Source organism: Ostrinia furnacalis, unplaced genomic scaffold, assembly GCF_004193835.3.
Source record: "Ostrinia furnacalis isolate ACB-3 unplaced genomic scaffold, ASM419383v2 OfSCF3663, whole genome shotgun sequence".
NCBI lineage: Eukaryota > Metazoa > Arthropoda > Insecta > Lepidoptera > Crambidae > Ostrinia > Ostrinia furnacalis.
In genome coordinates, this window is record NW_021133902.1 from 150,881 (window position 1) to 169,237 (window position 18,357).

General features: G+C 36.4%; 1 protein-coding gene across 1 annotated transcript in view; it reads left to right on the plus strand.

Annotated features, from left to right (window-relative positions):
• Nucleotides 1-18,357, plus strand: part of LOC114358075 (uncharacterized) — a 66,182-nt gene that overhangs the window by 4,562 nt on the left and 43,263 nt on the right. The gene's annotated exons all lie outside the window — the stretch shown is intronic.

Here is an 18,357-nt window from a genome sequence, read left to right on the forward strand (position 1 = left end):
CACGAAAGTTTTTATGAATGGTAAATGATTGTTTTTCATCATGTAAAACTACTGTACCTTTACAATTTTATTATGGCTCTACATTCGAACGACAATGTTAGTCGTGATTGAATCATTGAATCCCCTGGGGGAAATAGATTGATGAATAGGTACGAAGAGATACCTACATTCAGAGTTAAGATGTAGTCGAGTAGTTAATTTTGTTGGTATGATTTATCTTTCTGAAAATCTTGAAATATAAAGAAGTAAAAGCAAGTTAATAAAATTTTCACCCTTGACATTCACATCTCCCTCTCCTAATTTGTGACTGGCACCATTAAAATAATTCTTGACAACACCTAGATTTTCCTGTCTCCGCTTTTGTAAGATTAAAATTGCACTTGCTAGATAGACGGCAGTAATCACCAGACCATTGTGATCCGAGCAAAGTTACAAGCTTCGTCGGAATAGTTTTCTTTTCCTCGTTTATCTTTCTTAAACAGTGGAATTGGCCCGGGATCCAGGGGATAATTACGTTGCCTATTTAGTTGGTAAATAAGCCACTACCTTATTTTCTTTCGGTAATGCACCTTTCGTAGGCGCGAACGGATTGGAGATTTACTTTGAGTAGAATTGCGTAGGCGTAAGCCTTAATTTATATTATTGTTAGCTTTCTTTAGAGAGTTACTACGTAGACATTCGAACCAAATAGTCAAATACCTAGTAATATTCTAAACACTGGGTCTTCAAAGGAATATACTTTTTGTAGAGTCGGAAAAACGGAACTCTGCTTCCTGAAATTTTGTTTGTTCCAGCCCGTAAATAAATGTAGACTTAAACTTCTCTTTTATTAGCTTTATAACGTTATTTTAGAATGCCCTAGATTCCGTAGCCGGCAACAAATTGTTATGTAAATTCGAACCAAGTGCTACTGTTTTGTCAATAGGTACTTTATTAGCTTGTTAGAGGGCCTAAATGTTGTTTTATTAACGGTTAATTAATTGCATAATTAAAATCCGCAACGCTAAACAGGCTATCGCGAGGGTGCTTAACTGGCTGGAGTTTTATTGGCTAGTGTCCGCGTGGCGATTACCGACGATTACATGCGAATTAGCGGGGCGTATTCAAGCGCGGCCGCAACACGAATATATCGGGCTTACATACCTTCCGATTTATGGGTTATGGTCGCATCCGACTAGTCGATGTAAACATAAATTATCTGTGTTTTTCGAAGACAATTGACGGAGTTAACCGACGATAACTAGCAAATTAGCAGGGGCGTATTCAAGCGCGGCCGCAACACGAATATATCGGGCTTACATACCTTCCGATTTATGGGTTATGGTCGCATCCGACTAGTCGATGTAAACATAAATTACATATCTGCGTTTTTCGAAGACAATTGACGGAGTTTACCGACGATAACTAGCAAAATTAGCAGGAGCGTATTCAAGCGCGGCCGCAACACGAATATGTCGGGCTTACATACTAGTAGACTACTAGTCGATGTAAACATAAATTATCTGTGTTTTTCGAAGACAATTGACGGAGTTTCCGCGAAGCGATTACCGAAGATAACTAGTAAATTAGCCGGGGCGCGGGCGTAGCGCGGCCACAATAAAATATGAACATAAGCGGGCTTACATACTTACCTTCCGATTTATGGGTTACGGCACAGGTTACGGTCGCATCCGAACATTCGATGTAGATATTGTTATCTGTTTTTTTTTTTCGAAAATATTTGGCGGGTTTGCATTCCAAAACAAAAAGTTGTTTAAAGGTAGGTATGTCGTAGTAGGATACTCCACGTAGCAAAATTAATTTTAGTATCTTACACTTTAAGCTCACATTAACTTACATGTTTTAATTAAAGCTTTATGTCCGTAAATACATTCTCTCTCAGTTAATGAAAAGCACATAAAAATAACAATAACAACCCAGAAATGGTCAAAGACGCAATTTTACTTTCAGGACAAAAGATGCCAAATGTTTTCAAAATAGCATTTCTTTTCTGTTTCCTCTCCACGGCAGTAACAACTAACCCGTGGTTTATGATCCGCATCTAACCGTCTAGCAGAGATCAACCCCATCATAGTGTGTCACCCCTTCTCTATAAAAATATTTTGATTCCAGATTTGTCAGCAATAATGTAAGTGATAACTGGCCGATAGGCGATAACCTATCTATGAGTCAAAGGGGACGCGCATTTATAAATTGAGCGATCACAACTTTTCTAATAAAAACACTTCAATTTAGCCCTAAGCTTCAATTAATTTTTAGTAAACTGTAAAATTAAATTTTGCGTTGTTGTTCGTGTAAAAGTTTCTTTTCAATAATATCATATTATTTTTCACTCTCTCAGCCTTTTATGGTCTAAGTCAGTAATATTTTATTTTTGTACGAAACAAATGCATCCAGTATCCAGTTTGTTTAATCACACACCTGCTACGACGTACCTATACTTATCACTTGTTCGTGTCACTATATTACTTGTACACTAGTAGGTAAACTTTGTGAACTGAATCAGCAGACCTAGGTATTTGATATGATCCAATCACGACTCATGAAAAGTTACAACCAGCTTCCCAATATGCAGCGTAGCTTACAATAAGATCGTAGTCGGAATGTCTGCAGGGCGTTGTGGGCGATATAATACTTACCCAGTGTACCCACACCGACAGCGAGATTAGTGCGCATAAGCTCTAATTGGCCCAGTTCGGGTGGGCACGATCCCGCCACTAAAATAGAGATTTGCGCGGCACTAATCCGTGTCGATACCACAATACTAACGGAATGCACACCTTTACTTATCGACGGCTAATAGCTCTACGTTAGCTTTGGACGATTTCATAGGGGGTTTTGGTTCAAATGCGATTTGAATTGGGATTAATATCTGAATGGTAGAGCCTCCATATCGTATGAAATATAGCGCATAACTTCCTATAATACTACATTGGAAAGTTTGTAAGCAGCATGGGTGTCTGTAACATACTTACACAAAAACTGCTTTTGATTAAATAAAATCTACGTGGATAAAGTTGCGTAAGTACAAAAGCTCAAAGTTACTTATTTAGAATAATGTTTCAGCAAGACGCTGTAAAGGATTTTATTACAAAACGTCGTAACGTATCAGTGTAAAATACGGTAAAAGTAAATTTGAAAGTTTCCCGCGGTCGGATAACTCGGCTAAGTAATATTGTTTTAGTTGGTAAGTAGCGGGGCTGGCAGACAGTTTTGGCAGCTGCTCTGTACATGATGTATGTTAATGTCACGTAAGAGATTATTTCTTGGCACTGAAACATAGCGCTCGCTCATACAATTGTTTGCTTAGCTATTTTGCATGTGACTGAATCTCGTATGCATTACAAACTGACAGCAATAACTATAAAACTTTTATGGGCGGATACTAGAGAGTCGACACTTAATGCCGAATAGAGCGGCAGGGCTCCCTATTGCCAATTTGTGACATTTTAGTAACTGAAAACGTAAACAGGTCTCTACATTGTCTCTTTCCTTAAACAAATGCAATTCACAACAAATACTTGTTAATTCAGACAAAAGAAGACTATAAATAAGTATTATACTTATAGTTATTGCGATACAGGTCTGCGAGTCTAGTGCAATAACTACTGCTGCCTTGTATTGTACCTAGCTTTTCATGAAAATAAATATTTTATTTATTTATTTATTATTACAGTCATCTTTCTTCGATTAAATGCTATTAGGTAATATTATCTAAGTTATTTATTCCTTCCACGTTGAACATAGTGATAAAAATGGCCTAATAAAGCACTGCTTTATTTAAAAAGTTCTTACATTTTAGGTATAGTGCTTCTATTATGTGAACCAAAGATAGTTGAGCTTTATTTTCCATTGGCTCTTGGCACCCGATTGGGACACATCCGTTAGATGTTAAAAGCACTATCTGTAAGGCTAAGCACTTGGTACCACACCATGCACGCTTTGGTATAAGTAGATGTTAGCTTTTAGCAGTAGGTAGGACTTATTGTTGAAAAGGGAAGGTTTTCCAACGGATTATTTTGTTTGTGATTGTAGCCTAAAGTTTTTCAGTTCTCAGATATGATAATAAATTGTTTTCAGTCACTGACGGCTGAAAGATCCTTGAATCTTTACTTTGATGACCGTAACTATTTTGTCTTCATTTATTTTAATTTAAACTTGTGTAGAGTTAGAATAAAATTTATAAAAAACCTTAAAAAGCCGTCTGGGACTTCACCTTCGTCGAAAATCAAATTGACTATCAAAGAAAAAAGAACGTCGGCCACTCACCTGCCGCTGAATTCGTCCAAGTGCTACACTTTGAGAAAGAAAACAATTGTGTAAAGTTCACGTCTCCCAGCGATTGAATTCGCTAACTTCAAAGTGTGTTATTTCTTCCCGGATTCGTAACTTTGTTGTAGAGAAGCTGCCAGTTAAGCCGGAGCCTGACTTTACATTGCGTGCCACTCCATATTATCTGTACGCGACATACAACAATTCCAATAACTATCTCAAACTTCCGAACAAGCTTTGTCATAATTTGATTAGACAAAAAGCAGAGCTATTTTCTGAACAAAGATTGGTTACGTTTGGGGGAATCAAAAGTTTCCCTCATTTGTTGGCCCTGGGGAAGTTTCTTTGAGCGAGCGACCGCATCGTCATAAACCGAAGACACAAAGGTTTTATGTGCTACATTAAGTTAATGGAAGCGATCAGATATATGGCAGCGGTGTTTTGACTGGGCGTTATTAGTGCGCCGAGGCTATGAATAATATAGTGCGTCGTTTGGTTCCTCCAGCCACCTGCAGCCGAACCGTTGCAGGCTGAAGTAACAAGACAATAAAGCCAGGGACACCCTTACGTCGTCGCTGACTCCACTGCATATTGATGTGTGTCGCAGTACCTACACGTGGCAATGTTCTTTTAACGTAACGCGGCATCCGTAGTCACTTTTATTGCTTTGTTGTTTACTCAGCGTCTTGTTTTCACGTAGAACCTATCTACATCATTGATGATTAGGCAAGACAAGCTAGACAAGACCAATGGTTTTTATTTGACTAAATACATAATCATTTATCAGGCATTAAAATTATAGTACATATTTGGTTCCATTAAGTTCAAATTGAACCCAACAATTTAGTTCTTGTTAGTGCGAATTTGAATACACGGCTAGCCAAGCGCTCGGCGGTCGCACCGGCCGGCCGCGCGGCTCCGCGCGTTAAATTCAATTAGCAACTCATTAGTGACGCCAATAAAACCATGTAGCCCCTGCCCCTGCAGCGTCTATTCTCTATACGCGTACCTACCCCTATTAACTGCCATTTCACCCGTTTGTTCGTCACCCCACCAGCCATTTACTGTGACCGATAGAAATCAAATAAAAATGTAGGTAGTCTGGCGGCTGGGCGTTTTATCCGGCTACGGCGAGTGTACGGCGGTTATTGATATAACTTGTATGTATTTATTTACTATCAAATTCATAATATGTTTTTATTGGTGTTGAGCAAATGGAGTCATGATTTGTTTGGAAATTCATCTTAGCTGATGAGCGTTAAAATCCTCTTCATACTCTCTTCATAATGTACCTATGACCAATTGAAAACTTTTTACAGTCTGTAAACCTACAATGCCATAAGCTTTCCTACCTTGCTCTACCTAAAAATACGAGTGTACTACCAATATCTTTGTAAAAATACATACTTGATTGTACAAAGTACTATCTCAACAAAATAAGAAGTCGTCTGAACAGACTGAGCTGAACCAACACGAAACCAACCACCTAGTACTAACTTAGTATACTATGTTCCGCAAGTCCAAACGCTGCTCGAGACAGCAACTTTATACATTCCACCGATGCGGTGTTTGAGTTTCAATGATACAATCGCTCCGGTCAGTGATTCGAAAAACTTGTTGAGTGGAAGCTGAAATTTTTTGTTCCGTTGTTGTATTAAGTTTTTCAATTTTAATAAGCATCTGAAAACAAAATTCATTTTGGTCACCTCTCCGAAAATTCTATCTGAGTGGCCATCACCACTATAGACTCAACTTCGGTGAAAAATATTACAGAACTTGAAATTTTACAAAATTATATTTATAATTTATTAAAAGTGAAGTAGGTACATTCATTAATTATCTATCTATAACTTTGTGCCAATGTAACATTATCGCTCATCATGAAATGTAGAGAAGTTACATGAACTCTATGAAGTTATGTATTACTAGCGGCCGCCCGCGACTTCGTACGCGTGGATCCCGTTTTACCCCCTTCATCTATCTTACGCGGTTTAGATTTTTTCATACAAATGTTTTTTCCCGCTAACTCCCGTAACTGTGGGAATTTTGCAATATTCTGTTGTAACTAAGCTTAAAGTTTACTAAGATACCTGCATGCCTTTCAAGCGTCTAACTTAAGCGGTTTAGATTTTTCACACAAAAGGATTTTCCCGCTAATTCCCGTTCCCGTGGGAATTCCTAAGTATACTATAACCTGCCCAGGAGTATGAAGAATAATTGTACCAAGTTTCGTTAAAATCCGTCGAGTAGTTTTTGTTTCTATAAGGAACATACATACAGACAGACAAAATTTTTACTGATTGCATTTTTGGCATCAGTATCGATTACTAATCACCCCCTGATAGTTATTTTGAAAATATATTTCATGTACAGAATTGACTTCTCTACAGATTTATTATAAGTATAGATTGATTTAACAGTCAAATGAAGCGAATTTTAAAAATACTTACCACACAGAACATAGGTACACCTCTTTTTTAGTTATCCTGGTCTTTCTTTTTATCATAGTGGATAGACGATAAATGGAAATAAATAAACGCGTGTAGTTTTGAACGTGCGTCAGAAATATTTCAGAGCATCGGAGCGCGATTCCCGCGGGAAGCAGAGGGTAAACTCTTGCGAATTATAGGCACTTAGTTTAAACGATAGCCCGTCGGGACTCCACTGTTTCGTTACACTAGCTGCTCCCAGAAATTACCGGATTTAAATCTTTGCTAATGCCCGATACGTTTCATTATTCACATCACGCGTGATAATTAAATTTCTCTTACGTAAGCAGGCCAATCAAGGAATTTTGTCTCAAAAGAGAAGCGAGTCAAGCGTTAATTTTCTTAATGTATCTTGTTAAGGATCGGGCTGGATCCCGTTCCGCTTCTGAATAAATTAAGACAACATTAACTGCAAAGGCGCGATCGCTCTCATACCTGCCTTTAATGAACTTACATACAAATCTAATTATAATACGTAGGTATGTACGGCAGATTAATTTGAATTTGTATTGGATTTAAATATTGTACGGAATGTTAATTTGAAAGTTAATTACGTATGTTCTAGAAATGTCTTTGAGTAAATGTGTTATTAAACTTGTGTAAAGAAGCAGAGATTGTGACTAAAATTGCTAAACAGAATTCGGAGTAGGTATATGTGCAGCATAGCACGGGACCTAAACATACATTAAATAGATGTGGCTTTTGTTTAAGTTAAAAAATAATTGTCAATTATTTCAAAAGAAATGAAGAAAGTATCTAATTGAATTTTGTGTCTACTAGCTTACGTCCTGTGAAACCTGAAAAATAAAATAGTAGGTACTTACTCCTCATTACTATTTTAAATTGTAACTCGATTTTCTTGTGTCACTTGAAAAAATACAGCTACTCGTAATAAATAACAGCAACGTGACAACTGCCAGTTATTTTTCCAATATTTTAACTGATTAAATTCTAGTGGTATCCTAGACAGATTTCCCGCGGGAGGCGTGCGTCAATACTCATTGCTGCTGCCGCTGGCCGGACATCTATGTATCAAATAAGAGTAACGCTGTTGGATTCAATACCAACGTGACATAATTTCAGCTCTTTCAATGTAACTAGTATTTACAGCTTTTTCATTCTTACCATGATTTACAAAATCACAAACATTTGAGGTTTACAATTTTCAGTCTATACTATAGACTATAGACTGAAAAGCGGTTTTCAAAAGCCTATTTGCAGAAAATGAAATACATTCATGACTTTTAGTGTAATATTCGTTATGATATTATACCAATCATTGTGCCGAAGAATTATACCAATCATTGTACCAATTTGGGACTTGTTAAAGTCTTCTTCAAAAGCCGCTGAAAAGTTCATCAAAGTGCCCAAATCATTTAGAGTTAATGAAGGCTTTAATGTTAGGTATACCTACTTGCAAGTTATGGGTAAGATGTCCATTCCAGAGGCGTATCGCGGCGTAACCTCTGTCGCGGCCGGCGCGGGTTAATGTTGCGTGCGGAGTTACGGCCAGTCCCGCTGCATGCGCTAACTTAGCGGCTGCAGCTCCTCGATGCAGATCTGCCGTCTATAAGCTAAAAGGCCGCTAAATGACAAAATCTAATTTTGAGCTAGAGCAGAAAAAAGCGGCAAAATTTTCAAACCGATGCTGCTCAGTATCTATAAACATTTTGTCATGTTGTCATATACCAAAAAAAAAGGTATTTTTTTCAACTTTCCCATGAAGTAAGTTGATTTTGTAAAATATTAATAATTAATTCAATAAATATACCTACACATTTTCCTTTCTAACCTTGTAAAATTTTAAGGCTTGCTTCAAGTGTGCAGAACTAAATGGCGGCTAAAGAATCATAACTGCTTTTAAGTTATGGATTTATTAATAACTGCCAGAAAAGACAGGAAGTTATTAACATATCCATAACAAAAAAGCGGCTAATTACACATAGCCGCCTTTTAGCCAAGTAGATATCGCTTAACTTCTCTTCCAAAATTTTTTAACAACTTTTAATACAGTTATGCATAACTTAAAGGCAGTTAATTACTAAACTTTTTCATATAACTGCTTTTTAGGCTAGCACTATCCACATCTGTATTTTTCGAATCCTGCAAAATTAAACGTTAACTTATAAAATCAAACTAAGTTTTTGCAAAGAAAAGTTCTTTTTTTCCACAAAACTATCGGGAATGGTGATTACAAAATAAAATAGTCCATTCTCTTAGGGTAAAATTTAAAAAATTGCCTTTATTCTAGTTCTAACAACCTTATTTGCATGTGTGGGGTATCAAATTAAATGTAATTAAGTGGTGTATAATGCTGTAATATGTGTAATAACCTCAGCTGAATTACAATTACGAAAATATTTATCAAAATAAAATCTCAAGTCCATATTTTCAATTAACAGTCTCGAAACTATAAATAATAGACAGAAAATATGTAAAGCACACATAACGAGCAACTCATTATCTATTCAGGTTTTTTTTAACTCAATCAAATTCAAAATGTCTTAGTTATATAGTTGTCAGTGAGGCGCTCTCTACTCCAGACAGCTGTACTCTATTAGTTTCAACTAATTTCAGTGGGAAAGGAGACGAGTGAATGATAGTATTTTATGTTTCTTAAATTTAAATTTAAATATATTACCAACATTATTCAGTACACTGTTTTTATCATTATTACTGTTTTCATTCTTGAGCAAACTTATGTTTCTATGAAACCTAGAAATACCATATTATTGAAATCAAATGAAAAGTAATTATATTTTCTTCAACTTCTCTCTCATGATTTATGCAAATGACCGTGCTGAGAATGTTCACTTTCGAAAAAAATTCTCATCTCTGACAAGGCATATCTTTAAGGTTCTAGAATGCTAGATTAAGCTCAAATTGTAGAAAATTTAATTGACTTTACAAAACTATTAAACAAAGACACCTGGAAACATTTTTCATATTTAAAATAACTGAAATAAGCGCCTGAATTATTCAGTATTATAAATTATTTCCCATCTTTGACTTGCTGTATCTCCAAAAAAATTGACTAAGAGCATTGGAATGAACTTCAAACGGTGGCAAACTTTATTAAATTTAGTAAAATATGAAGCAACGATATCGACAAAACGCTCTCTTGTGGTAGTTTCCCCAAAACAGTGAAGAAAGCGCCAAAGTTACATTTTGACGCATTGTTGCAAATAAAGGTAAAAACTCTAAAGGGACCTAACAACATCATAAATACTGTAAAAAAGCGTGTTTACGATGTTTTGATGTCGACATTGACTGGCCTATTATGTAACTAAATAAAGACTCCTATAAGCTTAGGTAGGTACTTGGCTTAGATACAAATATTTACTTATTAATCCAAAGCAAAGTTTTAAATTATTTATTACAAAATATAAACGGTGGTTACTAGTAAGTTTATTTTATTGTCGATTTCGAGGAAAAACTGATTTATTTTTGTATTTTCAATCGATTTTATTAATGTTTTTTTTTAATTATATCCATTTCAATACTGTGGCATTTCTTCTTTCTTATAAGTTTTATAAACATACAATATTGTCATTCACTCGTCTTATTTCCCACTGAAAGTAGTTAAAACTAACAAACTACACGCGCATGAAGTAGAGGGAGCGCCTTACTAACAACGATGTAACTAAGACATTTTCAATTTGATCGAGTCACAGTTTTATTCTTTGGATAGCTAATGAGTAGCTTGTTATGTCTGCCACATGTATTTTTTGTCTATCGTGTATAGTTTCGATGCTATATTTAAAAATATTGGTTTTTATAGCTGTAATTTTCATTTAATTTGAAATATTTTCATTATTGTACTATTTAGTTGATATTGCGTATCATACCTTTATAAAACAGTTAAGGTATCATTTGACACCCCCCACATGCATGTAAGGTTCATAGAATCAGAATCCTTTGCATTTATCAAAATGTTGCAGCTGCCGTTTTGATGATGTCTTTTCTCCGGGACCAGACGTTTTACAGATGGGCTCCGACAGACATACTTAAGAACATACTAAAATTTGGTCCGGTATCACAGAATACATAATAGTCCGGTATCACAAAGTGAACTATACTTACAAGCGAGATGGATAGTTTGCGGCTTTTTAGCGATGTTTTGTTATTTAATGGCTTTTTTGTTATGCAAGACACAGAAGAAAATATTTATTTTACTTTACGTACGGTCTAATAAGGCTTTCTATAATAGTATTTTAATTGTAAAAGTAGTAACACTACAACGCTTAAAGGCCGCAAAATTATTTTAACTGCTTTTTAGTTCGGTAAGAGCGTATAACCGCCTTTTAGTTAAGTATTATGCCAGGTATTATACTCCGACGTAATCAAGCTAAAAAGCCGCAAAAATACTTTTGCTACCTTTTAGTTAACTGTTGAATAATAACTGTTTTATAGCTAAGCATTGATAATAAAAATGTTCAATCGATCCAAACGTTAAAGTAGTATAGCTGCCTTCTAATCTAGTTGTGCCGTTTAACGACCTTTAAGCGATGTAAGGTTTTTGTTTTTTGCATTTAGCTGCCTTTTGAAAAAAAAATATCTCGAGAACGGTAAAAGATAGAATAACCGTTCCTAGACAGATCGATAGAGAATTTTTTTTTATTACCATTACATTAAAAAAGTGAAAAATGACCAAATGTCATTTAGCGGCCTTTTAGCTTATAGACGGCAGAGATATTCACGACACGCAGGGTTAATCTCGACTTTGTTTTTATGTGTAACTGCACGCTGGGGATTCATTAAATTTTATGCATGAGAATTGGCCTTCTAAAAAGTTAGACTCTCATTTAAGTTAATGGCTGGGAAGAAACTAATCTTAATTTTATAATCGCAGTAGTATACAAAAATCCACGGCCCTTGTGTAAGTGGAGTTGATCGCCACTGTTTTTAAATATTAAGTAAATGCATGATGCTCTTCTGCAGTTTTAAAGTTTTGTAACCCTGGGGAGTTTCAAAAGAAAAGATAAATCCCATCAAAAACAATACTTGTCAAAAAAACCAAGTCTCGCAACTCAGTTGTTCTACGGTAAAAAGTTGTGAGATCCATGTAATACCAAGTCCAGGCCAGGAAATCTTTAACGTTTTACATAAATATATTGACTTGGCCATCGCACTAAATAATTTAATTTACACGTGTTTTCATGCGGCAGTTATGTATCTAGAAAACTGGACCGAAATTGAAAAATTTTACTCGACTTGGCGGTTGCACTACCGTGCCCCCAAATCTCATTTCTTTTTGTATTTTGTAGACAGCAGTTATGTATCTAGAAAACTGGACCGAAATTGAAAAATTTTACTCGACTTGGCGGTTGCACTACCGTGCCCCCAAATATTTTAGTTTTTCCTTGATTCATACACCAAACACTACTTATATTCCAAATTTGAAGCTTCTAGGTCTGCTAGAAGTGCCTTAGAATTTTGATGATCGGTGAGTCAGTCAGTGAGTCAGTCAGTGAGTGACAAAATTAAGTAACTTTGACCCGTTATAATTCTTAAACTACTGGTTCAAATTGAATGAAATTTTAAATATACCGTGTCTTTACAATGCCTGCATAGCTAATGAAAATTCAGCCTTCTAGTTTTATCCACAACGAAGTTACAGGCGGTCGAAAATTCCCTGAATTGCTTCGAGAAAAGGATGGTACGGCCGTGCCGCTTTTTTGCTCGACAGATAAAAAAAAACCGGCCAAGTGCGTGTCGGACTCACGCACAAAGGGTTCCGTATTTTTTTTTTAAATTTAACTCATTTGTATGAAAGATTACGCGGTAATAAGCGGTTTACGATTTACGAGGTATTAAAAAAAAACTACTTACTAGATCTCGTTCAAAACAATTTTCGTTGGTAGTTTTTATAGTAATGTACATCATGTATGTTTTTTTTTAGATTTTTCATTTTCTTATTTTAGAAGTTAGAGGGGGGGGGGGGGACCAACTTTTTTCCACTTTGGAAGCGTCTGTCACGCAAACTATTCGGTTTAGAAAAAAAATATTTTAGAAACCTTGATATCATTTTTGAAGACCTATCCATAGATACCCCACACGTATGTGTTTGATGAAAAAAAAATTTTTGAGTTTCAGTTCTAAGTATGGGGCCCATTATTATTATTTTTTTATTTTTGCATCAAAATCTTAATGCGGTTCACAGAATACATCTACTTACCAAGTTTCAACAGTATAGCTCTTATAGTTTCGGAAAAATGGCTGTGACATACGGACGGACAGACAGACATGACGAATCTATAAGGGTTCCGTTTTTTGCCATTTGGCTACGGAACCCTAACAACCCCTATTGAGGGTATGATTGTTAAAAAAGCTAAAGAAAGGGTTCTCACCCTTTGTTTTTTCAGAATCAAAAATAATGTTGTTTATTCAGAATGATTAATGGATTTAGTTAATGGAGCTGTAAGAATCTACCTACTTTTTCTAATTACTAAATTGATAGTAAGTATACTCCTAGACCATCTAACTACAGCAGTCCACTGCTGGAATAGGTTTCCCCCAATACGCGTCCTTTAAAAAATCTTGGGATTGTCACACCCAGTGAACTTTTGCCAGTCGTCGTTCCATCTAGCTAAAAAAGTAAAATCTTATTACAACGTAAGTACATTCTAGGCTGTACCTGCCTACCTTTATGGCTATAAAACTTACACTGCCTTCAGCCCACGCTCTCTAAATATATTTTACGACCGTAGGTAAAGCGGCAAAGAACAAAATAATGGCTGTGAACACATCAATGTTTTTGCGCCCTTCCTTTTTGAGGTTCAAGAGCTACCCCTTCCAGGCCCTCGTTAATTGCTCCGTGGGAAGCGCCACCTGTCGGCCGGCCATAAACAAAACAAGTAAACAGAATTAAAACATTAAAATCTACGTGACAAATCGTGATTTCACAGCATTCTTGTTAATTAGCAACTAGGTTTTACCTATGCGTGTATATTAATTAGGAGCTCGTACATAATGCACGTTACAATGCATGGGTAAAGAAAGTGGGTACGTTTTAATTGGTATTTAAGGGTAACTCGGTTAATTACAAACTTACTAGATTTAGCGAGAAGTGAATATTGAGTCATCAACTCGTGATATGGTTTCATTCACTTAAGGACTAAATTAAGGTTTACAGAGAAATAAATTATAAATATTCTAGCTACATGGTTTAACAATTATTTTATTTAAAATATAATAATTTAAGTTAATTACAGAAGGAGCTGGCGTTGTAGGGGTTAACAGTCGCATAATTTTCGTACTTACAAAAAGGCAATTAGTATAAAAATAAAACTATTTTGGTAAGAATGCCATGTCCTTTGTTATTGGTATAGTGTCTAAATAACACGGATTAAGAATTAAGCTAGTAGGCTTTCTTAGCTTCGGAAAAGTTTGACTTAAACATGAAGTATTCCTGAAAACACGACAGGAAAAATCCATTCGTCATGATTATACCTTACATCGTAATATGATCCCATTTCTTTTATTGCTATTTATTATTATGTTATTTATTACATTCACCCAGACAATATTTTCGATTGTAAGAAGAATGTTTTGGGCTCTCCCAAGAACCAACGCCTACACTGTTTATAAATCACAACACAACATATTATGATTCCTATTAATTTGTCGTGGAAAGATTCAATGCGCCAACAAAATACATTATACTTAATGACCTACAAAATTCACCTTCACCTGTAAGCTCAATGACAAAAACAATTTTCCCGAAACATTAAAGAAAACAGCACCAAGGGGTGATATTAAATCGGGAATCCATTGAACCATTCATTCAGATTATCCGGCTGAATTTTTTTAACGTCGCCTATGGGACGCATAAAGTGAAATATTTAAAGTAGATGACAATATTTTAGAAGGAATAGCTTTATTTTAAAAATGAGGGTGTCGTAAATCGCGTCGGCTGCAATAACGCAGCGTGGATGTGGGCTGAATATAAAGCGCGGCGCATTAAACTGCTCCACTTACATATTGACGGTCATACTTATGTGCGGCCCGAGAGCACCTGCACACGTATTTCGGTATTTTCGGTTGATTTTATCCGTGTTTCTATTAAAAATATATGGGTGATACGTTTGAGGAAAGGGTTTAATGCTCTGAGGAGGGAAGGCTGGAAGGTTCTGAGCGTACCCTACTAGAGAGCGTAGACTTCATGTCAGAGTGGGAATATCTGACAATCCCAATTATTACATGCTAATATGTACGAGTAATATTGCACTAAAAAAAACTTGTTTCTATGTAATATTAATAATACCAACGTATATGAAGTGATAGAGAATGTAGTGCACATACCATGGCTCTACCAAATCAGCGAGTTTACGACTGGCCCAAAAACATAAAGGATGTGGATGTGGAAATTTAATGAGGATTGAAGACAATACGGAACAGGAGTTTCGTATTAAAAAGAAGGGATTAGTATCAGAATTTATGTTGTAATTAGTCGGCGCGCGGACGCACGCCTGCGTAAAACGAATTTACGCGACCGCACCTCTGGCGGCGCGTATTGTTTCACATGATTTAGCGCGCAGGTAACCGCGGACTGTATGAGTGTACTCTAATTGATATTTGCGATAATGTCATGGTATTTTAGGATCGCGTTTCCTAATTAGACCTACCTGGGCACTAAGATAACAGTTCCTCTAGTTATAAAACTACTATATTCCAGCCCAAAAACTAAAGCACCTTACTTCCCTTACTTCAGGATCTAAATTTTCAAGAAAAATAAAGTACCTCAGGGTTAAGTATCTCGTCTCACTTCTGTAAGGTCGTGAATTCCAGATCTAGCACGTGTTTATATAATTTTCGGTTCCATGTGAGGATTTATTTATACTAGCTCGGTCGTGAAGATACACACGTCGTAAAAACCTGTATTATAGCGCCTGATTTGGTACCAGCTGACTGACTGATATGGTGGTTTTATGAAACGACAATGAAATATTAGATTGAGGTCTGTAATTGTTAATATTTCAATATTTAGACCATCTTTCTTGGGATCCAGTTTTAAGTGTTGTTTTAGAATAGCAATCTTTAAATTTTTCATGATCTTTGAATATTTCATTTCTTACTTATTTAATTATCGATTAATTTCATAACTAATTTAAATGAAAGTATACTTACCGAAAGTATACCAAACTTTTTGCCGACTCTACTACAGATCTTGATGAATTCTAAATAAGATACGTCCTGCATAAATCTTTATGATACTTAACCAGAGTTAGTAGGTAAAATACAAACTCATTAAAATTTTGATAAGTACATCTATTCAGAGGTCTCCCGTCCCATCTTACAACAGGTTAAAAAAAGTTAATGAGACTCTTACGCCGTAGATATTCAGAACGGTGCGTCATAAAAATAAAAGGTTGCCTTTAAAAAGTTCCTTGCGTATGACATTCGGGATGCCTCGCTCTTTGTACGGCTAGGAGCCGTAACAAAACATAACAAATACGTTGTACAACCATTATCAATTCACACCCGGTGGCTTACAACAAAAGGTTCGGCCATGTAGCCGTTTTTACTCTTCTCTTCGAGCGTTACAACAAAGCCGCTCCGCGCTAAACTGAACAGTTAGCTGAATACACTCGTATGGGAAACAACAAAAAGCCAAAGTTATCTTACACAATTTTGGTCAGGGGACTGGCTGGCTATATCAAGATGTAGAATAAATGTTTTTTCTTTATAACCACGGCAATGCGCGCTGTTTTACAGTATCTTAGGTCAAAAAGTAAAGTAAAAATCAAAGCAACATTATCCCAATCAATGTCTTTTTGCTGTTATTGTCACACAAGGCTCTGAATGTGGTTGAACAAATGTTCGGGCTGGTGTACCGACAGGAACCTGTTTTGAAGTTAAATTACTAAAGTTTGACAAGCGGTCCGACTCACTAAACTACGCTAGCAATAATTCTGCATAGCGTGGCTGGTAGACAATCACCCGATACTTAAATTAATGCAACATGAAACAATGCCGCCTATCTACCAATTTCACTGCAACAATAAGACCCTTGACATTATTTAGTACGTTTCAGGTAAACTATACAACCCTGGGAACGGAAACTTTAAGTTCTTCTTTTGCTATTCAAGTGGTATACAGACACTTACTGAAGTCTTTGTTCGATAAAATAGATTCTTGAATACAACGTTATTGGTTTTTTTCTACTTTTATAAAAGTTCAGTTTTTCAAATACGTTGCAGCAAATAAATTTCATTTCTAGACCCATGTGGTATCTTAACAATTTTTAGTCGCTTAGGTCCGTGCACGGACCGCGGCACAGGTGCCCGCTCCGATCGGCCTCCGTCTAATGAAACACTGCTCCCAAGGCACTCCGCCACTTTTCCTCTAAATTGATACGGAAGATTATCTGCTGCCGCCCGCTTTGCCCCACCTTAAACTTTCTAAATTGGATAGACGCAGACGTCGCTAATGTGCCACAAATCGCCTTAACTAAACCAACGACGCTAAAGACCGCTTATTTCGTTCGACACGACCCCAAAGAATCTTGAATACGAACTTATTTCGAAGTTTTGCGTCTTGAAGAGATCAGTCGCGACTCGCAACCTCAGCCGCGAATGTGTTACATCGTACGCGGAACGGGCCGACCCGCATTATATTAATTTCGACTCGAGTTCTGGGACACCGACAGGCTTATAAGATTAGAATAATTTTCTCATTCCGAGGACTCCCAGCGAGCGCAACCAGCAGTTTAATTAAAACTAACAGTTGTCTCACACAGTCTTATCCGGCAATTTGCGAGGTATTACAGGCCGAACTTCGTCCACAAATTATCTTGACTCCATTTAACAAAGCGGTTATGTTAATACGATCTTGTCAGATTTAGAAGAATGTTTTTGTAACAGGAGGAGTGTAGCAAATTACGTCATTAAGATGAAATATTGTATTTAATCTTAGCCCCCTTAATAATCTCGCAAGTGTCCTATACTGCGGCTTCACGACGTGTCGGAGATGTGATCATTAAACTTCGCCGAATGAGGTTTTTATAGCATCGCGCTTACAGATGCTGGCGAACTATTGAATTAGTAATAACATTTAATACGCTCACTTTATAGCAACACTCAAGTTTGAGCATTCATCAAATATTTGTACAAAAGACGAAGTTTCGCTCGAGTCTATAGACATTTTGATTGAAATAGTTTGCAGTGAATGTGTTGGGATTAGTGTTATTAAGTGTATTTATGTCTTCCTCCATATCTATGTGCGTCGACACTGTCGACAGTCGACATAGCTTTAGATAGTGTCAAATTAAGTTTGCGAAATATAGCTGTTGATAAAGTGCCTCCATATGTCCGAACAAAATCTCGTTGTCTTCATGCATATAAAATTCACTCGCGCCGTGAAATATTATGTGGCGCGAATGCTCGAGAGCGAATCTGGAGGAGTCTGCTTGAGCCGCCAGCCGGCTACCCTCCTATCGGCCGTGCCCCTTATCTTTACTGCGAAATAAAGGGAAAGCACCACTTTCCCTGCAATATCTTATGCGTATGAGTGCTTATGAAATATGAATTCTATCTCACAAAACATATTATTTCGTTATTACTAAATATATTGCTACACGTTTCGGAGTAATGCG